General features: G+C 39.7%; 1 protein-coding gene across 23 annotated transcripts in view; it reads left to right on the plus strand.

The window, feature by feature from the left end:
• The window catches only part of CALD1 (caldesmon 1), a 225,761-nt gene that overhangs the window by 103,371 nt on the left and 97,513 nt on the right, over positions 1-24,877 (plus strand). For 21 of the 23 annotated variants that reach the window (XM_085570013.1, XM_085570018.1, XM_085570012.1 and 18 more), the window contains one exon: positions 14,331-14,424. The exons of the other annotated variants lie outside the window; for them this stretch is intronic. The gene's annotated coding sequence lies outside the window, so the exon portion shown is untranslated. The remainder of the gene's footprint in view (positions 1-14,330; positions 14,425-24,877) is intronic. 23 annotated transcript variants of the gene reach the window in all.

A 24,877-nucleotide genomic window follows, 5' to 3' on the forward strand; every position in this document is an offset into this window, starting at 1 on the left:
ATGAGAACAGATATTACTCCTTCCTTCACAGGTTTGTTATGAGAGTGAAAACTTTGAATCGCTCATTATTGCAGTGGAAATCCTATGCCTACCACAGACAGACATAAAAACTGCAATGTGGTTGAATGTTGACTAAAAGTGAGAAGAAATATATTTGTGATTGTGTATTGCAAGGAGCCATAGAGATTAGCCAGGTAAAGAGATAATAAAGTATTACCTGAAGCCTTCTCTGTGTTTCAGAGAAGTTTTTTCAGAGTTTCAGCTGTGTTTTCCTCATGCTGGAATGCAGCTCTTTTCATTTCCCTCAAATATGCACAGGGCAAAGCCGTGAGTGGGACCGGGATTTGCTACTAGAAGGATCACTAAAACTGCTGTCCAGTTCTTGGCACCCTGGATGGAAAATTCAAAGTTGCCAGACATTAACTGGAAGTCGCCCTGTACCAAAGGGGGCTGCCACAGCTGCCAGTGGCAGTACTCTGTCCAATTTTTGCAGCACAGAGCTGCCATTCCAGGCGTTGCACTGCAATTGTGAGCTTGATGGGAAAAAGTCAAGGAGCACTGTCTGGAGGAATGATGTAGGCCAGTCCAAATTCCAGTGGAGGAATCCCTAGATGATAATTTTTTTAGAAGATTTCTTATCTCTAGTGGGTAGAAGTCAAAATTAGAAAAATATCTGAGATGATGAATGGCCCAGAGGAGAACAATCTAATTGTTCTGACAAAAGCTGTTTTGTAGATTAAACTCAGAGCTGCAGCAGCAGCCATTTGACTTCTCAAACACTCATTCTTCTCTTTCCCCCCCACCCCTTTCTTTGATTATCTATTTTTAATCTCCTGTTTCTGGACACACAGGTAGAATGAGCCCTGTTGCAAGAAGTATTTGTTATTATAAGACTCTGTGCACTCCTCCTATCTGACAGTTAATCGACAGGGATTTCTTCTCTGCTGGTGTGTGGGCCTTTTTACCAGACACAAAATCATTCAGTGCAGAGTATCTGTCTTTGGTGCCTGAGGAGGGGATGAGCACCACTGAGGATCCTATATATACTAAATATGTATTCTAAATATAAAAGAATGATGACATAATGCCTTGAAGTGACACCATGCTGCTGCAACAGCTGGAGGTGCTGTAAGAGCTGCTTTGGGCCTTGGTGTAATGGATTTATCCAAGTGTATTGCTAATCTGCCTCATTCCCTTTGTGCCAATCGTTCTGCCCATCTTTTTCACCTGCTTTGAAGTCTGGGTATCACTGCTTCTTTTTGTTTTTACCGTATTCTTTCAATTGCTTTAATTTTCCAGGTTCTCTTTTGTCCTTGTGTTGTGTGTTCTGGGTGTGTTTTTATCTCAAGCCCAGTGCAGGTTTGTTTCTACAGCTATTCCTCCTGTCAGCTTTTTTTCAGTGGTCTACAGGTGGTAATGTTATTTTAAGTTTCAATAAAGGAGATGTAAACTGTGATAGGTAGTGAGGCCTAATAAATTTAAAAGCATTGAGGGTTGTAGGGACCTGAGATCCTCTCTGTAACTTACACTAAATAAATGAACCTAAACCTTCATGTCATTGTCACAATGTGGAAGTTCTGATGGAGCAGGGTTCTGTCATTCCAGATAAAATTATTCTGCTCTCATCTGAGAGAAGTGTTAACTTGACACCCACAGCGTTTCTGCTTCATTCACAGATTTTCAGCAGGGCTGGGAAAGGAAGACAGAGTGTATTCAAATAAAATGTGCTTTAAACTGTGCTTTTGTATGTTGTGGGATAGGAGAAATTAGCAGCTATTTAGTTTTGTATATTTCAACAACTTGAAGATCAAGGAAATCCCTTTTTGCCTGACAAGAGTTCTGTTTTTAAATAAGAAATACATAAAATTTAAGCATCGGTCTTCTTGAATTTTACTTGCTGAATGAGTTCTGATGTCTGTATGATACTTTTGCTGTTTATCAATCCAACGTGACCCTTATAGAAAGGTTGCTTTGGACAAATGGCATCAAAACATAAAATTAATAAACTCTCCATGAGTGTTGCTAACAATGAGAGCTGGCAGTAGACAACATCAACTAGTTTCCCATGAGAAACAAAGAAATAGCAAAGGGCTGTAAATAGCATTGCATTTTCAGTTTGCCAGATGAAGATGGGACATGTGGATGGACTTGAATGTTATGCCCATTTTGACACATGCTTGCATTTTCAGTGGCTTTAGCTGCTTGGTCTGAGATGTAAAAGACAAAATAGTGCTGTTATATGGTGAGAGAAGCCTCCCAGCATTTTAAAACAGCAAAATCACTGTTATCCTTGCTGCTGTGGCTGTTCTTCTGAATAAAAAGACTGATGGCATTTCGTAATTTATTGCAACTCCTTCCCTCTAGAGAGGATATTCTGTCTTTCCCTTGCACTTTTGAGGTTTATTTTCGTTTCCCTGTCCTACTCAGAATTTGTCATTGTACCCTCCCTCCTGTATGAGAGGCAATGGAAGGAACCTCCCAAAGCTGTTGCTTGAGTTTGGTTTTTAGACTGAGCTATTGCAGATCTTGAAGAAAAGCAAAAAATGCTGTGAGAAGGATAATAGAATTTTCCTCAGTAGGAGGAATTAAGAAGTTTCTAATTTGGTAGTCAGAGTCACCCTATCTGGAAAAGAAAGTTTAACTGAGGAGCCTCTATGACTTCTCCATGTTCATGTAACCCTTAGACTTTGACAGCAAGTGACCATCTGAAAGATAAAACCATCTTTCCAATTCAACTAAAATCTATTCTTTAGGGAAATTGGTGTAAAACTCAAGGAGGCTGAAGCTTAGCATGGCTAGGGTCTGCCAGTGCCAAGTTATTTGTCTCACTGAGTTTCTCTTATTTTCTAGTCCAATTTTGTGTTGCCACATAAGACTTAATGTTCATAAAATGCTTGTGTCATGCTCTGACGCTTGGATACCCAGAATTAGTTCTGTTGTGTACTGCTGGTCACTAAACTGTTGAGTTATTTATATTTTGTTGGGATGAGGAATGACATTTGATTTCCAAAGGCCTTGTCTTTTTTCTTTTTTTATAGTTTGGGCAACAATGACTTGAACTCTGACTAGTTGCAGTAACATTTATTTATGAACCAGTGTCCTTGAGACAAAACAAATGCATTGCCTAATGTGGTTATCTTCCCTATTCCAAAAAATAAGCAAAGCATAAAGAAAAATGTTTTGCAACCTCGTATCCTCTTTCTCCTGTGTTTACTGTTGCATGGCAAATAATATGCATTATGGTATTTAGTTAGCTAAGCTTTTGCTCTGTGGTCAACCACAAATTTTCTCTGGAGTCTATGGAAGATTCAAATACTGGAGGAATCTGGATGTGAGTCAGCAGATACTGACCAGAGCTGGGTGAAAAAGTATTTGTGTCTTTTAAATTTTCATGAATTCAAAATCTTACTGAAAATTGATCAGGATGCATGGAAGGAGCGTGTTAAATAGAAAAGCAGAAAGAGACACACTTCCAGTCTAAGCTATTTTCAGATCTCCTTACAAGATTGAAGGTTGAAATGCCACTCTGTGCAGCTGGGGGTGAATATTGGGTCTTTGCCTTGTGAAAATGTGGGTGCATTTGTCATCCTGTACTATGCTGCTACTGGTCATGACTCTTTATAGTTGCCCTACACAGAATGAATAATTAATAATTATATTCCATTTTTCTTTTAATGTAAGCTGGGGTGATTCCAGATAGCCAAGGCAGGAAACAATCCCGCTCCTGAACACTCTTTAGGTTGATGACATGATGGTATGTAACTGAGATGCAGGATGTACATGCAGCTATTTTTAATCTCAATTCTCCTTTCTCACCACTTAGCTTAGTGCCTAATTATTGACGAGATCTTTCTTTGATTCAGTTAGAACTGATGTATTTGCTCAGCTGAAGATGGATGTTTCTACAGAAAACATCGATTTCATTGATTTGGTTTGGGGAGGTTTGCCCCATCAGCTCCTACGTATTTTATCAGAACAAATTGCCTCTGGATATGTATTTCATATGAGTAATGGCCCAAAACATCTTAAATAAAATGTCTAACTAGCAAAGTGGATGGTGAATGAGAAAATAGGAGTTGGTTATGCCTGATATGATTTTGAAATGTGATGTGGAAGCTGTGTAGAGAAGAGCTTGGTAGCAGAAACCTTCTCTGAGGTCAAGCATAATAAAAGCACACAAGAAATGTGTAAGATGAATGAATGAAAAGCTTTGGATAAAGAGGCTAAGGAGGTCATCAGCCTTTAAAAATAGTTAACCTTTAAGTTCTTGGAATGTGTGAAAATCCTGAACTGAGTCTTTGGATGCTTTAGTTTTTCTCTGCTAAGTGGCTCCACACTCCTGTTTGTGAAGTGAGGATTGCAAAGAAAAAACATAAGACCTTCACTGGTTTTGGACACAAAGAAATTTCATAAAAATTAGGACAAACCCCTAACCAGATGTGAGCAAAAGCTGCTTTAGTGTTGAAGAGAAGCAAGGCTGAACTTGGAAGGATTAACATGGCTCTGCTGAAACCTTCATTAAAAGTGCTGTCCAAACAGGGATTTTACCCTTCACACATGTGCACTTTAGTCATGCATACTTGTACAGCTAGCACGGACCTCAGCAGCAGAAGACCAAATAATTAACAAAATTAAAATGGTAGTCTGACTATTTTTAATCAAAGAGGAATTGGTGTAAGAGAAAGAGAATGCCTTAAAAATAGGTGGTTCTGTGTGGTGCTGCAGACTGAACTAAATTGTTTGACCATATTTTTTTTGAAAAATCTATAAATACTTTTTTGGGGGGGAAGGGGTGGGCAGGGAGGTTAGGAGGGGAATGAGAATGAAGTAAAACAAAATTCCTTTTTTTTTTTTTTTTTTAATGGAATGCTAACCAATCCCTTGGCAACAAAGGCTATGTTTATTTTTAATTAAAAAATAACATAGCTGGGTTGACTTCAGTTTTCCCAGCTGCTATTCTTCCATCACAACAGCTCTCTGGCCTCTTTTCCCTTGCTGATTTCTTTCATCATTTGCACTTAGCTTGTATGGGTTACGTGGATTTTATGTAATATTTCCTACCACTGAAAGCAAGACTAACAGTCTAAACAAGTAGCTGGGACTCAGTCATCTTGATTCTCATCTACAGTACTTGAGCATGCCCTTCCTTTTGGAAAAGTTATAGGTGTGACCAGGATAACTTATTTTCCATGTGCACATTCCTTGCTGTTTATATGAGGAGAGATTCAAAACTACATTTTGAAGTTATGAGTTGTAGTTCATTAAAATAAATGGAGAGGGTTTGGCAAAGCTCAGGTATCACTGAGCACACAAGCAGTGTTTGAAGGCTGACAAGCAGCCTTGGTGGTTTCCCTCCAGATGATGGATTGCAAACTGCCAGGTCTTGTGTTTGCACATGGAGTGAAAAGTTAGCAAACAGACAATGCTTGCCATGCCTTCTCCTGCAACTTAATTTCCTCCACCCATGGGGCAGAACAGGAAGAAGTCAGGGTGCTGATCCATTTATCAGCACCTGGTGACAAAGCTGGTTACTTATGGAGTAGAGCTGATGGTATCAGTCTGCTTTCTTGAGCAGACTAAAATTTCAGTATTTGTGTAGACATCTAGATGCCCTTGAGTATTCAGGTGTATCTGCTCCTTTCTGCAGGCATTTTTGAACTAATTAAAGATGAGATAGCAATTCTGTAACCTTAAAGGTTTGGTATAGCAAGAATGGGAACAGGAGTGAGCAAATAAGCTGCAGAACAGTAGAGTTGAGGGAAAGCAGGAGATGAGCAGAGGAAAAAAATGGGGCAAAACCATCAAGATGTGGTGCAAATAAGATGTATGAAAACTTCTGGGATAGAATAAGTGGATCTGAACATACAGGGTTGTATACCAGTCATCTCTATTAAACACTGCCAACAGCAGTGGGAGCCGAAAGCATCAAACCTCCAGCTGTTCCCAGACAGTAGCTGCAAGAAAAGCAGTGGTTTGTTGGGTCACTGGAAACAGCCTGTGGAAGAAGATAGATGTATTAATCACCAATAATGTGACTACTGGGACATGCTTTGTGATGCCTGATTTGCAAGCTTTCCATACCTAATAAAGCCACTTAAAGTTTTTTGCATTGGATTTTTTGCATTATTCTGGAGTAAGTGGCATTCTGGTGCACTATGAAACTTTTCCTCTGTGGAAGTTGAGCTCTGTTTACCTTGTCTCAGTCAAGCAGAAATTTTCAAGCCCAAATGCATAAGAATGCTTATAATTTGAAGAAATTATGTTATCTAAGAATTTTTAAGGCACAAAAAGGGAGAGATTGGAGGATTATGGGAACAACCCCCAAAACTGATAGGATCAGAGGTAGGAGATACCAGGAGAATAACAATAAGGAATAGGAGGAAGAGGATTTTGGGCCAAGACATTGGTTAAAGTTTGGTATAGCAAGAATGGGAATGGGAGTGGGCAAACAAGCTGGAGTACAGTTGAGGGAAAGCAGGAGAATAGCAGAGGAAAAAATGGGGCACAACCATTAAAATGTGATGCAAATAAGATGCATGAAAACTTCTGGGGTAGAATAAGTGCATTTGAACTAGATTACCCTGTGAGGAAGGTGGTAGAGAAAGGATGTAGAAAGTGAAAATAATAATTTTTTTTCCTTTTTCTCTTCCATTTCAATGTTTCTGGAGGATGGTTCAGCAAACTGGTGTGTGCTTCCTGTGGGAACTGGAATCCTTCCCTTGTTTTTGCAATGGAGCAGCATTGGCTCATTTCCAGTTTCTTGTTTTGTCATGTAACACATTACCCCTTGTAAAGATGATTTATTTCTGATAGTACTTAAAGATTTGATAATAATCAAATAAAACACAATGCTTGTGGTCAACTTAATAATTTGTCCCAAGTCTTTATAGGTGATTAGAGAGTTGAAATCTTTTGAGCTGAGTGTTGCTAGGAAAATACTAGATTGTCTTAGCAGGAAGGAGGTAGGAATTTAGAAAGTAAAAGTTAGTCTGTACTAAAACCTGAAATAAATCCAAAAGAAAAGAAAGTGGAACCAAATGTTTCCCTCCACAAAATTTGGGAACACTCATTCTTGGGGCTTGATTTTGACTCTTTTTAGAAACCTTCCCCAAGGACTGACCTAGAAAATGGAATCAAACCTTTTGCCTCATGGAGAGGGTGTTCTCCAGGGACTTTCTGCTATCCTGTCTCCACAGAAAAACCCATGTGAAGGGAAGCCATAGAAGAAGTTCACATGAACTTTCCCTGCTGAGGGAATGCCTTCATTTGCACAAAGCTCTTTTCTGAGCTCTTTTATTTTTATGGGAGCTGTGAGCTCCAGGATCCACAAATAGAAACTTTGAGTGCTGGCACTAATCCTGTCAATCAAAATTCTTCTCAGAAATGCCATTAATTAAACTTCCCTGAAAAGGATACAGCTCATAGAATTTTCCCTGCAGCTCCCTCTCTTCCAACACCCATCCCACTAGTGTGTTTCCATTCAATAGCTGAAGATGACAAAGAAGAGGAGAAAATCAGAGCTTTCACAGGAGACTTTTTTGTTGTTTCAAATTTTGTAGCTTAACTTTTTTTTTTTGAGCAGATTCTTTTATTTGAAATGTTGAATGATGCTAGCAGCTGTCCAAATATGCTTTAAAGCAGGCAGTTTCCATTCACTGTCTGTTGGAAGAGACTATTTTTTGAATTATTATGCAGTATTCTTTTTATGTATTATTAACAATTTGGATTAGAGCTCTAAGCTCTCTGGAACCCTTTTCTGAAAGGGACAGCGAATTTGCAAGGAATTTGGGACTTTTTATTAGCAGTAAATAGTTCCCCTCAGAAGCACGTTCTGTAGCAGACATGCCTGCATGCACTGCCAGCAATGTAGGGGAGCTTATGTTCAATTTCCAGATTAAAACCAGGGATATCAGCATCACCAGCTTTGGCTTTTAAATTTTAAAATGTTTGCTCTTGCAAACACGCTGTTTGAGAGGGGAAAACTCCCTTTCAGCTGCCTTTTCCTTGCTGTGTGTGTTGCTCCTCTGCTGGCAAGTGAGGTTTATGTGAGGACAACTGACGGAACCCTGGTCTGGTTCAGGGGTTCCGTGTGGTGGAAAAGTCTCTCCTCCAACCCGTGCTTCCAAAGAAAGGCTCAGCAGCCTCTTGTTGTTCGGTCTCAAGGCAGTTTATTGCAAGTTATCTAAAAGATTGTTTTCTCAGGCTGCTGTGGTTTGCTCAGCAGCTCAGGCAGAGGCACACACACACCCTGACATCCTCCCTGTCTGCTGTCTTCTTCTTCTCTCCCCCCGCCCAGGGCTGCTATCTTTTATATGATATATTACATATTACATGTTTACAGTTTTTCCCCAATACCTACTACCTATATTAAATGGTGCTTTTCTACTCTAAACCAATCTGTGAGTGCCAACATCACCAAGAACATGGAGGCAAGGAAGAAGAAAGAGGAGGAACAGGACTGGCCTACATCCCTCCATCTTAAACCCTTTGACCCCCATGTACAGAACAAAAAAAAAAACCCTGTACAGGTGTTAAAACCCCCTTGTACAATACTAAAAAATTCTTCCTTCTATTTTATAACTACTTCTACTATAATATCTAAACTTTTGTGACTTCTTGTTCTTCCTGCAAGGTTGGTAAATCATTCCATGGCTCAAACTCAAAATCACAGCTGTTTCCAGCTGCCTGCCAGGGTCTCAAATGCTTCTGACCAGGGCCTGGTACCTCCAAAAATGTCTGAGGGACATTTTGAGTTCCAGCAGACCAAGGGCTCCTCTGGAACAGGCCTGGCCTGTTCCTGCTGCCACTGGTGTGTCCCTGGGAGAACAGCAGATCCTGCGTGGAGCAGCTGGGGAGCACAGCCCTCTGTTTATTTATTCCTGTGGTCAGTAAGTGCTGAGCAAAGCAGGAAGAGACGAGCAGTCTGGTTTTCTGCTAATGCAAATGCCACTGTTATGTGGTTAGCAAATGGTTTCTGCTTAGTAGCACAAATGTGGCCAAAGAAGGAAGCAAGTGCTATATTTACATGGCCAAGGATGCTGTTCCAGCCCACATCTGCTCAGATGCACACATACTTTGCTTATTTGTTAGTCTTTACTTTCAGGAATTACCATGCACAGCTCTCACAATCTACCTTCACTCAGTATGAGCTGTACCTAGTCCTCCTTTTGGTTGTGTTTAACCTCAGGAAGCACTTGGCTTTCTTTCCTGTTCCATGCCAGGATGTGCAGAATGAAACCCTGCATGTAGGGCAGTCATTGTATCTGAAAGATGTTCACTTTTGTTGAGAGAGTATCATTGTGAATAGAAGAGGAATTACTTCCCTCCAAAATACCAGGGCATCCTGCTACTCAAATCAGCATAAGGATAATTGGCATTTTACAATGGTGGAGGGGAAATTTGTCATTTTCTGAAGCTTTGGAGGTCAGATGAATTTCTCATTAAGAGGATCTTAGCGGTGTGGCAGAATGGAAGGGGAAGTTCTTTCTCCTTCACAAAACTTTCCCCCAGGAGATGGCTGCACCCCTCTGGGAGGTGGAGCTCAGGCACAGCAAACTGTGTTCAGCAGATTCTGCAAAAGTGTGTTTAGCCTGAAGGCAGTGGGATTTGACTATGGTTTTTAAATGTAACTCAAGCATATTGCTGCGTGAGGTGTTTTTATTTCCTTTGAACTGTTGTTTGGTACTGATAAGCTGTGTGGAAGTGTCTGGGTGAGCAGTGTGAACACACCTCCCCTTTCCAGGTCATGCTAGAAGACAAATTCCTTGGGCACCTCTTTTGGGTATCCTAGTAATGGATAAGTTTGAGGCTTCTTGCCCCCTCTGCTGCTGGCAACACTGGTTTGCCAAATCCTGTATTGAAAAGCCTCCTCCTTGCACACAGCATGTCCAAGGAAAAGTTTTAATTGCTCCCTCTGTAATGTCTTCCCACGTAAATAAATTACATGACAACAGTGACAACATAAAAATCAAAAGAAGAAAAGTAGGTCTGGAAGAAGTGGGTATTCAAATACTTCACCTAGACTATTTTTTTAAAAAGGGTAGTTTCCTGGTGTCGTTTTCATGACTTGAGGAAAAAGAAATAATTTGCACATCAGCCAATATTGAAATCTATGGATAAAAATTCCTAACTGTAACTGGGGTAAGATTCAAGCTTAACAGCCACTCTGTGGCTGTCACACACTGTGACTGTCAGCATGGGAGTGGGAACAGATACAATAAAACAACTAAACCAGAGTCTTCTTAAAGGACAAGAAGGAAAAGGACAGAAATTGAAATGAAAAAAAAAAAAATCCAGTTAGATATAGGGAAGAACTTTATTACTGGAGAGATCAACACTGGAACAGATTTCCAAGAGAAGCTGTGGTGTCTCCATCCTTGGGAATATTCAAACCCCAACTGGACATGGTGCTGGGGCAGCCTGCTTGGAGCAGGGAATTGGACTAGGTGATCTGCAGAGGTGTCATCTAACCTGAACTGTTCTGTGATTCTGTAAAATATTTGCTATTTTCATGTACTAGAGGATGTAAACTTTTGACTAACAAGTTGCTAACTCAGAGTGCAGTAGGCAGACTGGGTTACCTCTATTGTCACAAAGAATGCTCAAATGCAGTTTTCACCTATTCTTTACATTCCCACTCTTTCATACTGATGTAATTTCATTTTCCTAAGTGGTTACATATGGAGGTGGGACTGAAACCTGGGTGTGCTATTACCAAGGCAGCTTTTTAACCACCTTGCTGTCAGGTTTGGGATTGCTCTGTTGTGTGGGATGCAATGCTGAATACTTTGTGTGCATACCAGAGCTAACTGTGCACTAGGTGAGTGAGGACGCTGTCACAGGATTTTTTTCAGTGTTGGCAGCTGCTGAACCTAATGGAAAAAGGCTGCTATGGAGATCAGTAAATATATGGATTCCACCTTTGACTCAGGCATTCTGCAAGTCACAAGCTGCTGTAGAGTATTTGTGGGAAGCTTCATTATATACTTTCCCTGTCCCTGTGTTCTACTCTAAACATCTGATATTGATTACTGATGGGATCTCTTGGATAAAATGGAATAGCTGCAACACAGAATTTGATAACTGGGCCCCATAACTTTATTTCCATTCAAAACTACCAGGTGTAATGGAACCAAATTCATTACCAGAGCAGGGGGGAGTGAAACTATGCTTTTCTTTGTGTGTGTATGCATATATTTTTAATAGCCCTCCACAACCTACATTTAAATGTCACAGGTTAGCTGCTGAATGACCTTGGATGTCATTGGTTTTCTCCAGTTTCCATAATCAAGACAGCAGCAACTCCTGAGCTTCTTAAGCCACAAAAAACTTCTGATCAAGCATTTTTAAGAACTTACAATAAAAGCATTTCAGTTACTAAAATTGTATTTAATGGCTACTGTCCTGTGTTATCTAGGAATCTGGTGCCCATGTTAGCTGGAAGTTGAGTGTTGAATATGCAGTGCTGGGTGTGTGCCAAGGTCTGGGATGCTGTTAATGCCATTGCACAAATAAGAGCAGAACATGAACCCAAAGTTTATGGTCAGGGGAATTTGAAGGATTGAAGAATCAGTAAAAATTGTGCCAATATTACCACTGAAGATTACAGCCCAAAGTGGGTCCAAACCTGAGGGATGTTTGTTGGATTCGAGGGTTTGGATTTATGGAGTCTGTTTTTTGACCTGGGCCTGAACTTCATTCACGCTTAAGTTGGATGGAAATTACCTGTTTGTTAAATTGTTCATAACCCTTCATAGTAAACTTACAATGGAATTGTGGTGAGATAGAAGCTCTTTTGGAAGGCAAACACTATGAGAGAATATTTCAGTAATTTTATTGATATCACAAGTTATGTTGAACTTGATTCAGAAAAGTGTTTGTGGGAACCCCAGCCTTGTTTTGGGGCCACATGTGGTGGTGAAATTCCTCCTCCAACCTGTGCTTCCAAAGAAAAACTCCGCAGGCTTTAGCTGTTCGGTCTCAAGGCAGTTTATTGCTAGTTATCTAACAGATTATGTTCTTGGACTGCGGCTATTTGATCAGCGGCCTGGGTAGAGGCACACACACACCCTGACATCCTCTCTATCTGCTGTCTTCTTCGTCTCTCTCTCCGCCTAGGGTTGCTGCTATCTTTTATAAGATATATTACGTATAACATGTTTACAATTATTCCCCAATACCTACTACCTACGTTGCCAAGTGTTTTTCTACTCTAAACCAATGTGTGAGTGCCAACATCACCAAGAACATGGAGGTAAGGAAGAAGAAGGAAGAAGGATGGGTTCAGCCCACTTTCCTCCATCTTAGAACTTCTGACCCCCATATACAAAGCGAAAACCCCCCTGTACATGTGCTAAAACCCCCCTGTACAGTACTAAAAAAATTTCCCCTCTACTTCGTAACTACTTACACTATACTATCTAACCTTTTGTGATTGCTTGTTCCACCTCCAAAGTTGGTAATTCATTCCATGGCTCAAACTCAAAATCACAGTTGTTTTTCAGCTGTCTGCCAGGGTCTAGAATGCTTCTGACCAAGGCCTGGAACCTCTAAAAATGTCTGAGAGACATTTTGAGTTCCCACAGTGTTGGTTTAGAACAGAGCAAATACAAGGAGAGCAGCAGAAAAGGTCTTCATGACTGTGGGAAAGAAAATGAAAATATTTTTGGGGATTGTCTCCATTTCAGAAATCTTGATGAGCTTGAAAGAGAACAAATGGTCTGAAGCAGAAAAGGGCTTTTGGACCCAGGACCCTCCAAAAGCATGATCTGAATGTCTTGAAGTTATTCCTGCTGAGAATCAAATGGGGCACACTAAACAACAGAAATGAGCAAAGTAAGATTTTCAATTTAGTGGAAAAGTTGGAATTAATTCAGTGACCCAGAAGGGCCTTGTTATTCAGGAGTTGAAGCTCTGGACTGATAGGGCCTGGTCTGCTCTTGCTGTTAGCAGGTGTAAGCAGGGAGAGAAAGAAGATGATTTAGAGTTCTTGGTTGTTCTTTTCATACCCTGATAACCAGGGTTGTTTTCTTATATTGTTCTTTTTTCTTATGTGGTATGTGCAACAGTAATGCTCAGCATAAAACTGGGGTTGAGATCTCTTGAATCTAGTACTGAAACTCCTAATGCATTGGATCACATTCCTGCCTTTGGCCACCCCAGTATTTTCAATAATGTGAATCAGTGACAGGTGTCTTAAAACCTAGAGACCAGACTGTAAAACTGTTGTTGAAATTACAGCATAATCATTTTTATTGGATCCTCAAAAGTCTGAGTTTCCAGTGAATAACCAGAAATAAATGCAAGTACCAACCTCACACTATTATCTTAAAATAACTGAAAATAGGTTGATTTTTAAATAATCTATTTCCTCTGTTGGCAGCAGATGTTCAGCATGAAGGTCCTTGGTTCTAAAGAGATCAGACCACTAGAGGCTCTCTGAATAAAGCTTGCAGTTTTTGTTTTTACTCTGGTGTGTCTGTACACTACCAAAGAGGAAGCTTTTCCCTGGGCAAAAATGCCCCAGTTCAGTGCAGCTTGTTCTTACTGCATTTCCTGGTCCTTTGTGGGTTTCTACCAGGTCCCCCAGAAATTGTTCAGGGTGGGAAGCCCATTCCAATGCATGGCAACCCTTTTAGGGAGCCACCTAATATTCTCAGAGGACTCTTCCTCAGACTCCAAGAAGTTTTGAGTGTCATTGGCTCATTTAGAGTTGATTGCTGTTTGTATAATGATCTCAGTTGTTTTTGTGTTTTTTTTTTTTTTACCTCCTGTACCTTTACTTCTGAAAAATTAATTCAGTCTGCCTGTAGAAATTCATTGCTATGAACTCTTTTCCCAGTTTGTAGTACTGACTTTTAAGTTTGATTAAACTGAATAATTTCATATAATCCACAGACTGTCATCTTACTATTTATCTGCTTTTGCAGAGTACTTTTTTTGAACATTTTTTATACTGCAGGGAATATCCTATATCCTTAGGGGAGATGTGCTTGAAACCTGTCTGTGCTCTGAAAATTCACTGCTGGTCAGACAGTATATTTCATTTTGTTCTAACAACAAGAGTGTGTATCAGACATAAAGATGTTTTAGTGACTGACTTGGTTAAGAAATCTTGGGAAATCAAAATCTCCTTTGTCAAATTCTAACTTCTAGAGCTCTTGACAGTGAGTTTTGTTGGTATCTTAAAACTTTTTAAGTTTTATTTCATACTTAAAAAACCCCATCTTTCTAGGAGTGTCATTAAAGAAGATTTTACCAAAGAAAAATGAGGAATGCAGAGTAACTATGCCTTTTCTAAATAAAGTTTTTTATTTTTTATTTTTGTGTAGAAATCAACTCGTTTTTCTGGAGTCGTCATTTTGATTCATCAAGCAGCTGGTTTGTTACTGAAAAGCTCAGAATATTTCCTCTGATTGCCTTCCTGTGAGTATGATCAAAGAAGTTACCTCAGACTTCCTTTCCTGTGGTATTCAGAAGCTGGGGGGTTTATTTGAGGCTTCTATTTCTAGTATGTTTTCTTATTTCTTTGGAGGTTGATCTAAATTCCTCTGACAATCAGTGCAGAACCCTGCAGAAGACACTTGACTCCTGTCCCTCTGGTGTCACTGACACCAGTGATTACTTTGTTCAGAATTGATAGTAGATTTAAAGCATTTCACATGGAATTTTACCTTCAACTCAAAAATCATTGTGTTTTACAGTTAGCATTTTGTCAATGTATGGCTATTGTTTTAAAAGTTGTGTTTCCTCACTGGATTTTAGCAAGTTTTTTCCTGCAGTGGGAGTCTTAAATCATATTTATTCATGTTATGATCATATGCTGGAGTGCTGCTATCCTGTTGTGTCTTCTTTTTAGAGCAAGCAGGTTCTGAGAAGTATGTAAGACACCAAGTAACTGTGTTTACTGACTATTTACAACATGGAACATGTAGACATTTTTTTTTACAAACTTTGTTCTTTCGCTGCCAGAACCAGTGAGGGCTCACAAACCATTTAAAGGAAGTGTTTAGAATGTCTGTAAACTTTAGTCCTTCAATATACAGAAATTCCAGACTGGAGACAAACTGTGGACTGGCTCTAAGTTTAAGCAGTGCTTGTGACAGCAGAATGATGGGTCAGAAATATTGCCCCTTAAATATCATAATCTTCAGTCAATTCAGGGTACAATAAGCTGCTTGTCACTGGTGAGGGACCACTTTCTCTCTGTGCCTGGGCCTCCTCTGTACCTCTATTTTTGGCAAGAGCAGTCTGGAGGGGGAGACACACAGAGCAGAAGGCTGGAGACTGCTTGCATTGCCTTTCATCTCCAGCAGCCTTCCCTCCCCATCAGGATTGCTGGGTCTGGGCTCATTTCAGCTGGTTTTGTCATCATCCTTGGGAAAGCAAATTTAACTTTGTCTACACTTCTGAGAAGGTTTGTGCAAGTGCAGAATGGGCTGATAATTGTTGCAGGCTGTTCTCTGCCCCGGTTGTTGTTTTGCAGTTCTGCATTACTTTCGAGCCTTCGGTGTAGGGAGTGTTTAAAACTGAAGCCAGATGCAATCTGGTATTTCCAGTTGTAGGAAACGCTGATGTTTCAAAATTAGGATTTCTTTTTGATTCAGAACCAGCTAAAATGTTCTGAAATTTCCCATGGAACATTTCTCCCCATGAGATGTCTAGCTTTAAGTTCTCACGTGCTTCCCCAAGTAGTGTGTTTATGAGGTATTTCAATTCCTTAAAAATATGAATCGAGGCAAAGAAGGCCATACTGTCCAAAAGTAAATGAGGTCATAAATGTAAGCCTTTTTTCCCTGTGCTAAGGATTGGATATTCAAAGAGAGCAGTGACTGTCCTCCAGAGAGTTTCTGATACCTCAGCAGTTCGAGTTCTATCTGTAGACAGGTGTTGAAAGAAGGCACTTCAGTCTCCCAGAACTGAGGCTAAGCTGGGGCTGGTTCCTTCTTTTGGTTCATAAATTGCATCTGAAAATCCATTCTCCAGGGACTCAGTCATCTTCTCCAAGTGTTGGATGCAGGGTAAATTTCACCTCTCTCATGCTGAAGTCCCTCTGGTGCTTGCCCAGCACTTGTCAAGGTGACAAAAGAATTCTGTCACAAAGAAGTAAAGGCAAAATCTGACCAGATTTTCCATACTTAACCTCCACTTTCACATGGCAAAGCTGGCAGAACAGGGTGGGTTGGGTTTTAGGGGATGTGAATGAAAATACATGGAATAGGCCATTTAGAAAATCATGAAAGCAAATGTTGTGGACCAATACACTAATTTGGAAACAAAAAACCCAGCATTATCTCTGCACTGGAAATGAGACACATCTCTTTATCTGAATATGAAAGGCAGTAACAGTTTAGTATTATCATGACAGTCCTTTTAAGTCTTCTGTTAGTCCTTGAATATATTCAAACCTGATTTTGGAAGGCAATCTGACATGCTTATATGAATTACTTTCAAGAATAAGTGCTACCGTCAAAGGTTAAGGTTCAGAGTCACTGGATAGGGATGATTGTTTTTCATTTTCTCTTGGAATTGTTTGTTTTGTTGAAAGATGTTTGCCATTAGGAAACATTGTGTAAGAATGGGTTTAGTCAGCTTTCCTCCTAAATAATCATTTAGGAGAAAAGCATTTTTGTAGAGTCTCTGAAGATATTTTCTATGGCTTTATGAGGTAATGTTAGATGGGCATAGGGTCTTCCTTCTCTCATCCATCCTCTCTGCTACTCGGAAAAGGAGGGGCAGAACTCAATCTTGTCCAAGTTCCCGGTAACTTCTGGGACATCAAGTGACCTCTGAGTACAGCTGGGGCACTTTTGTGGGAAAGCTCTTTTGTGAGAGATGAGAGCCTGGTGGGTTTTGTGTTGTGTTGGGTCACTGAGGAGGTGTTTGGAGTGGCTGTAAACAAAGCCAGAGCATCATTTAGATATAGAAAGTTATTCCTCATTTAAGGGTGAACCCAAACAAGTAAACCTGCTGTGACTCATCCCAAGTTTTGGAAGAAGAACATTTTTTATTTTCCACAAATTAGAGCACCTGGGAATTCTAAAACAGACACACTGGGTAGCTGAAGAGAAATCTGCTTCTGATAAACCATGTCTTGTCAGACAGAGGTTTAAGGACATTTGAAAAAAAAAAATTAAAAGAATTCTGAACAAGCAGAAAGATCATATGTAAGGGCAGGATCACTGCTGTGTTTGGAGTGAAGGGAGTGGAGTTGGTTATTTGCATCTTCTCAGTAGGTAGGGGGCAGATACAGCTCACTGGAGAGGAGGTGGCAGGAACGTGCTGCCCTTTGGCTCTGCTCTCTGGCAGGGAGTCCATCAGGAAGCAGTGACAAGCACAGCTTGGGCGCAGCAGAAGCTGTGTGGTTGTCCTCTGTGCAATATTGCCCTTCATGTGCTGAGGGAAAGATAGGTTGGGAGCTGGGGTTCTTCAGTCTTCATTCACAAATGTTCTTTTTCAGCTCCCTCACAATATGCTCTCCTGTCACTTTAAAATTGCATTTCTGTTGCTGCTGCTTTGATCTTCCCAGGGCCATTGTTGTATTGGTGTGTGGAACTTCACAGAGAAGACCAATCTCTCTCTGATAAATGGGGCCAATTGTTCAGAACTCTGATAATAATTATACTGTGCAGCATTACACAGACTTTCCTTGCCTGCAGTTTGGTGATGCTTTCAGATCATGATAGGCAAGAACCTTGGCCCAACATTTCTGTATGATGTGGAAGTGAGAAATAGCTGAAATTTTGAAAGAATATCTTGTCTGCAACTCATGTTGTATTCTCAGGTGTTGTGGTGGGGTAGCCTCAGAAGCACACCATCATTGTTAGATGTTGATACGAACTGATCTTGAACTCCCAGTCTCTGGAAGTTCCCCATGCCCGTTTTCCACGTTTTCCAACAAGAGCCTGATTTATTTTTTTTTTTTGCAACTTTTTCTCATATGAGTGCTGTGGGTTTGGAGCTGTTAAGTCTTTGGTCTGACTCTCACTTTCCCTAGAGTCCCTTTACACAGTTAAGGCATTTTGCTACAGGGGTCTTAAAATGAAAGTAGATGACATTTAATAGCTTAAATGAGAAACAGGTTCCCTAAAATAATAAGTGAAATTGGTCTTCCCTAAATTGTTGAGTGCTGACCTTGAAAAAACCCTTACAGTCACTGCAGGTAGACTGGAATCTGGAGAACAGATACCCCAAACTTCAAGAGATTACCTGAGGCAGGGGGTTTTTTCTGCACTTCTTTTTTAGGATAAAATTCTTTTCCTTTACACTTGGTACCCACATGTCTGTCTTAAAGCATTATTTATTTGTCACTGACCTTCAGAACGGCTGGTATAAAATTCTCACCCTTCTTTAGGATTTTTAAAATTTGCTAGTTTTAATGATTAATATTTAGCGTGTATTTTGGTTATGTCAACATGTTAAAGACTCTGTATTTTGAATATTGGGAGGGCTTTTTTATGTGGGAGGCAATGTTTAAATATGTTTCAAGAAGAGGGGAGGCAAGAAAAGCTGCCATCCATCAACTGGCATTAAGTCCAACTTTGAAAGTTTGATACAAACTAAATCTGACTGTTAGTGCAGATATGATACAAATTAGCTGTGACTTTATGATACCAGCTGTTTCTCTGACAGGGTAAAAGGGCACATAACTAGAATAGCATCTTTTGTTGAAAGCAGTGTTTCCCTTTGTTAAATGTGGGAGCCTCAGGCAAAAAAATCATAGTCCGTAGTTATGTGACATGTGCAGTCTGCAACATGTTCATGGAGCTCCAGGGGCTTTTTACTGATGTTTTTTGAAGTCAGGGTTATCATAAGTGTTCTATTTTTGCTAGTTTTATCACTGAGACACAAATCTCTGTCATGTTTTTCCCTTGTGTTAAAAGTGAGGATAATCTAAGTGCTGTTTTCCTTACAAGTACAAAGAAAATCCTGAATGGCAAAACCTGAGGAAATTCTACAAATCTCAATGTAAAATTCAATCGACTTAGTTATTTTTATTAATTGCTCTCTCTTTTTTTTTTTTTTTTTTTTTTTTTCCTTACCAGAATTTTCAGGGCATTTTATTCCATAAAAACCTACATAGTCTCTAAAAAAAGTAATGAGCACTGAGATGTCACTGTACATCTGTGTCCCTGCTGTATCTCTGACTTTAACACCACACTAACCCTGGCTAGCTCCAGCCACAACAAGTTGGCTGTAGTATGTAAATAAACTGAAACAATGGGATTTATGAAGAAATCAAATTAATCTTACTTCTACCACTGAACTAAGAGCCAGTAAGTTTTCAAAATTTATTACTCCAGGTACCAGATATACTCCATTTGAATCAGTCAGGGAAGGGGCAATAGTAACAATGGAGTTATGTTATTAGTACACAAATACTTAACTAGGAGTACTACGAGGAGCAACATTGAGGCAAGAACTGCCCAGAGAAGCAAATTATAGGCTGAGTACCTTTCACACTTTCTTAGCCACTATGAGAGATGGTAGAGCAAACAAACCCACCTCTTACTGAAGATACAGAAAATAAAAAATACATGTATGCAGAATTGTAGCAGGCATGTGAGTGAAAAGGCAGAGTTAAGTGTGTTGAAAAATATTCACTTTTACTTGGAGTAAATTTTAAAGATAAATACATTTCAAAAGAAAATTTGAGGATGTAATAGCTGTTGAGTTTTCATGCATTGCTGGTGATAATATGAGGCATAAAATAGAAAATTCCAAGCACTACTAAATAGGACTTGGCCATTTCTATTGCAAACATCCAATTTTGCTAACATCTGTTTCTGAAATTATGTGAAGTATTTATTTAAAATGTCTTACCATGATAGTCTAAGTGACAAGAGAACATCTTGTTTTCATGAATGTGTAGAGTGGTATGTCAACAAACAGAGGTCCATACATGACATTTGAAGAACAAAACCCAACCACAAGGAGTTCCACATTCTGTCTTGATTTTTTTGTTGATGTAAAAGTCCCCTTAGCCAGCTTTCTCCTTATGGTTATATCCTTGCAAACCTGGAGTATCTCCAAGAAGAGATTAATGTATCCCTTCCATCCATGCAAGCAGGCAGAGTATGGGAGCACAGGGCTGGCTGTAGAAGCAGTCCAAGTGAAAATGTGTGTGAGATGCTAGAGAAATGTGTTAATCACAAATGTGGAGAAACAACCAAGAGGAAAAATGACATGGAGAATTTAAACAGGTGCTATCAAATGTATGATAGCTGCAGAAGCCCTCATCCCAGTTGAGTTTTATGCCCAGGATGTAAAATGTGATGTATGAGAAGGGATGCTAGCCATCAAACTTCAGAATTTAATACTTTTATTATCTGAAAAATGCATTTATTTTAATGGAAACAATTTTTTCCTCTTCATTTTGAGTTCTAAACTATTGAGTTGTATTGTTCTGAACTTCAAGTTACCATGTTCCTCTCCAAGATCCTTGCATTCAGTGGTGAAATAATAAATATTGGCTCTTTTAGGTGTTTAGGAGAGGGAAGAGAACATTTTGTACTCAGATGTGTCAGCTGCCTCCCATCCTCTGGGATGAGGAACATGTGCAGTGATTGGGTTGCAGTGAAGTACTTGGGTGCCATTTCAGCAGCACAAAGAGGCCTGGGGCTTCTGGAGAAGCCTCTTTATCCACATGGCAGATAGGTTATTCCTAACGTTGAGTTACTCTGGGATTTATGGTTGTTGATAAGGAAAATCCCTTTATTTTAAGTTCCCACTGTTTTGAAGATACTGATCATGCAAAATGACTCAAGTGTGTGTATTTCATTTTGTTACCCCTCTGGCTGGTGCGCTGCTACCCTCATGTTCATTTGTGTCTCAACTTGATTAATTTGTGAGGGTCAGCTAATCTTTATTTGTTATGGTTATTTAGAACCTGATTTTTCCCTTTGGAGGGAGCAAAAACTATTCTGTATGAGTAAAACGGGCAAAATTTGACCTTGAAAATGAGTAAGCATTTAAGGATTTACTCCTGCCAGTCAGTGACATGCTGAACATTAGGTTCATTTTTATCTATCTGTATTGATCTTACAGGTTCTTTTCTTCTCCCCCCACTCCCCCACTCCTTTTTTTCCCTTTCTTTCCATCTCTTGAATTTGCTTTCATCTTTTAATTTCTTCCACCCAGCCCAAAGCAAAAATCTATAAGCAATGGTCTTGTTCAAAGTATGGAAGCTGGTTCCAAAACCAACCTTGCTTCAGTTTTAAAACCTTGCTTGAGGGAGCCAGAATCCCTTTGCTTAAATGATTTAATTTTCAAGCAGTATGAATCATGCAGCAACTGCACAAACTCTGGCTAGAATATATTGTACATATGTTTGTTCTTTAGGCAGTGAGGAGAGAATACAGAACTGGAGGTCATTTGAGTTACAACTGCTTTGGGGGATTTTTTTTTTTTTTTCCTAAAACATTCCTTCTTACAAATGCAGTTTAAATGGGTTTGTTTATACGGCATGGAATTGGAAAGGCCCAAACTAACCAGGCTTTACACAATGTGGCCTTCTTCCAAATTAATCTAAAATATCTTAATCCCTCTGGAGTTTCTTTATCCTCTGCATCTGTGCTATAGTGGAGACACATTTTTAACATTTCTTTGAGGAAAATTACCTTTTTTCCCCTCCAACTGTACTCAGCAAGGTCAATGGAGCACTGTTATATGCTATTTAAACATCTGAGATTCATCATATATCTGCACAACAGAAAGAATCATCATAAAAGGTCTAATGAATCCTGACTGCTAGCCAAGTGAGGGAGTCCCCTTACGGATACTGGGGATTAGAAACAAAGAATACATGCAAAACACAGGTTTTTACACTTCAGCTTTTGCAATTAGTAACTAAACTACCCCTCAATAAGGTATGATTGTGACCTCCAGAACAATTCTGGCAAATCACACCCTGCTTGAGCCAAATTCTGAAGTCCTTGCATGGGCCAAGATGTTTTCTGGGTCTGGCTGGAAGCAAAGGGGTTCACTCCCCTTGTGGGACCTGCCTGGAATGGTTTCTTGCCCTGGGAAAGGAGATGCTCCAAGACATGGGCAAGTTGCACTACTGGCTGCCTCACCCCTGCCTGTGTGCCTTTACTTGGTTTTAAGCCCTTCTTGGTTTTCTTGTTCAGTAGCCAGTTTATGGGACTGAGCTCCTTTTTACTACCTGGGAATTGAAATATTGAGAGAGGCCTGAAAATTTCAATTTCTGTAAAATTATTTATCAGGCATTTCAGAAGCCACTGCTACTCCTTCATTTGTGTGTCGTTCCACTCAGCCCAAAATGGCCTCAGGGTGCAGATGCAGCTTGGATCTTTTGGGTTGCTTCATCTGGAAAATTTTAATACGGGCATTTTAATCTGAAATAATGTTATTTAACTTTTTTTTCATTTGTAGATGACACCTGAGGTAGTTTAATATCAATGTTTGTTCTAGATTCATTGATCCTCTGAATCCTGCTAGATCATGAAGTTCAGATTGTCATAGTTGAGACGGTCACAATATAAAGCAACACTCCATTTTCAGAAAGCTTCAAACCCATTTTTTATTACAGCATATATGCTTTTTATACATTCTTACAAAACTCAGAAGTTTACTTATTGGTCAGGAAAGACAAACAAAGTGCTCATTGGAATAGGCAGGTGCAGGTTTCTCTTACTTATCCTTCTTTCTTTCTTGGTTTCTGTGTCAATGATCTTGGTAGGAAATTCTTTCAGGGGTAAACATGGATCTTCTTATCAAACTTCTCTCTGGCTCACAAAACTCACTGTAAAACCTCTTCCACATCAGACAACTTTAAGATTGAACCTCTGAGGGAAACATGAAATGCTGAAGATCTCTGTTCCATGAAGGCCTAAGGTTTTACCACTGTTTTAATTCTCATCACTGAAGTCCTGCAGGGAGTGCAAAGAAATTAGTTTCTCTGCCAGCCTAAGGACAGGCTAGTGGCCTTGTCCTTAGTCCTGGTGGACTCTGCCTTTCTCAGCTGTAATGTGTAGGGAACAGCATTGTTCTCCTGCACAGGGGGCTGCAGGATGTGGGTTGTGGATGGCGCACTGGGACAGCAATGGTCTGAGTGAAATCATCAGCCCAGACTGTCCCTGCTTTCAAATGAAGAACCATACCTACCTCAAACACATTTTCCCTATCTTTTCACATAGTCAGAGGTATTTGGGGACCATTGCAAGCCATACAGTAATGGAATAAATTCCAAGTGCAGCAGGAGACCACACTGGAGGAAAAACCCATTATGTGCCAAGGTACTGGAAAATATCCCCAAAATAATACATCTGGATGTGGAGGAGAAGAGAGGGAAAAGATGAAAAACAATCCTTTAAATTCAGTAGGAGCCTATTTAATGGCTTGTTTAATCTGCCAGCTGGCACAGCACTGAGTTCTTGCTGCACATACTTTAAGAAGACCTATGTAGTTCTTGGAAGTGAGTTTATATTAAGTTGTAGAAACTTAAATATGGATAAATTGGCAAGGCTGCTTTTTGGTACTTAATAGAAATCAAGAAACTGCTTAGTCATCTCCAAAGATATTTCTGTCTCCTTTTTAATATAAATACAAAACCAATATGGACTTAAAGCAGTAGTAAAGATAGTAAAAATTCAGATCTGTTCCACGAGTGTGCCCTCTTTGAAGTATGTGCACATCCTTTAGACTTTGAAATCACATGCATTCCCTTTGCTTTGGGCAGTGTTTTTTATAATGTTGTTTGTGACATCATTTTCTTTGAAGTAACATTATGAGTTTGCACATTATAAATTTGTGTCTTCTGCAGCACTCCCTGACTAAGAAATCTGGTGCTATCTTTATGTAGATTTTATTAGGGGTGAATTGCAAATGGTATCACCTAATAGGTTCATTTATTTTATGTGACTAAGTGTTGATGCTTTTGGATTTTTATTTGCTTTGTGTGAAGGTAGATGGGTGTAACTGAGAGCAAACTTGATGTGCAGTGTGATGGACATAATTACATTTACACTTTCTGTTCCTGTTGCACCAAGATGTATGTCTTCTGTTTTCAATTACTTTCAGTAGTGGAAAAGCAAGGGAGAAAGAAATTAACTAGAGAGCAACCTGTCTTTTATATTTAAGGGACTCCTTTAGCAGGATCTGAAGTGATACTTGTCAGTATTTACAAGTTGTAAAGGTTTTATTTGGTTCAGGTAAGCATTGAAAAGTCTGGCTGTTTATGTATGATTTTCGGATATGGCTTTTATTTCCTTTGTTCTCTGTAAGGGTGCAAGCTATTTTCAGGTTAGTGTGGGTGGGTTTTTTTGGGTTTTGTTTTGTTTGTTTGTTTTAATCTGGAGTATGGATTGTAAGAATGCTCCAAGTTTGCAAGCATTATCATCTGGGACTTTTTCTTCTCTGTATAATCCAACTGGACTCTGTGGCTGTGAAATAGGGGCTTCATGTGCCTTTGTTGTCCAGAACCTATACTGTGAGCAGTCATATGTGCTCTGTGTCTCAGTCTAAGATGGGTGGAATTACACAGCAACAAGGGAGGCTGGAGGAGAGCCCACAGGGGTTTTGGAAACTTGTGGTAGAGGGTTTAGGGACTGGTAGTATGTAACTTTTAATACAGAAATTATTTTTTACCCCCACCTATTTATTTGATTTTTTAAAATTTTTTTTTGCATCTGAACCACACATATCTGAGGCACTGTTCCTAAATAAATGAAACTATTGAAAATTTTATTTGCTTTATGCAGTACTCAAGTGTAACTCACTTTTGTCACATTAATACAAAGCATTTATGTATGTCTGTGTGCACACAGGACACTGTCAGGTCTCACCTGCCTTGTTTATTTGACTCTGAGCCAGGTCAAAGCCTCGCTGCTCTTCTGGTTTGGTGACATTGCTGTGTGTT

Source organism: Lonchura striata, chromosome 1A, assembly GCF_050655825.1.
Source record: "Lonchura striata isolate lonStrDom1 chromosome 1A, ASM5065582v1, whole genome shotgun sequence".
In the NCBI taxonomy this organism is placed as follows: Eukaryota; Metazoa; Chordata; class Aves; order Passeriformes; family Estrildidae; genus Lonchura; species Lonchura striata.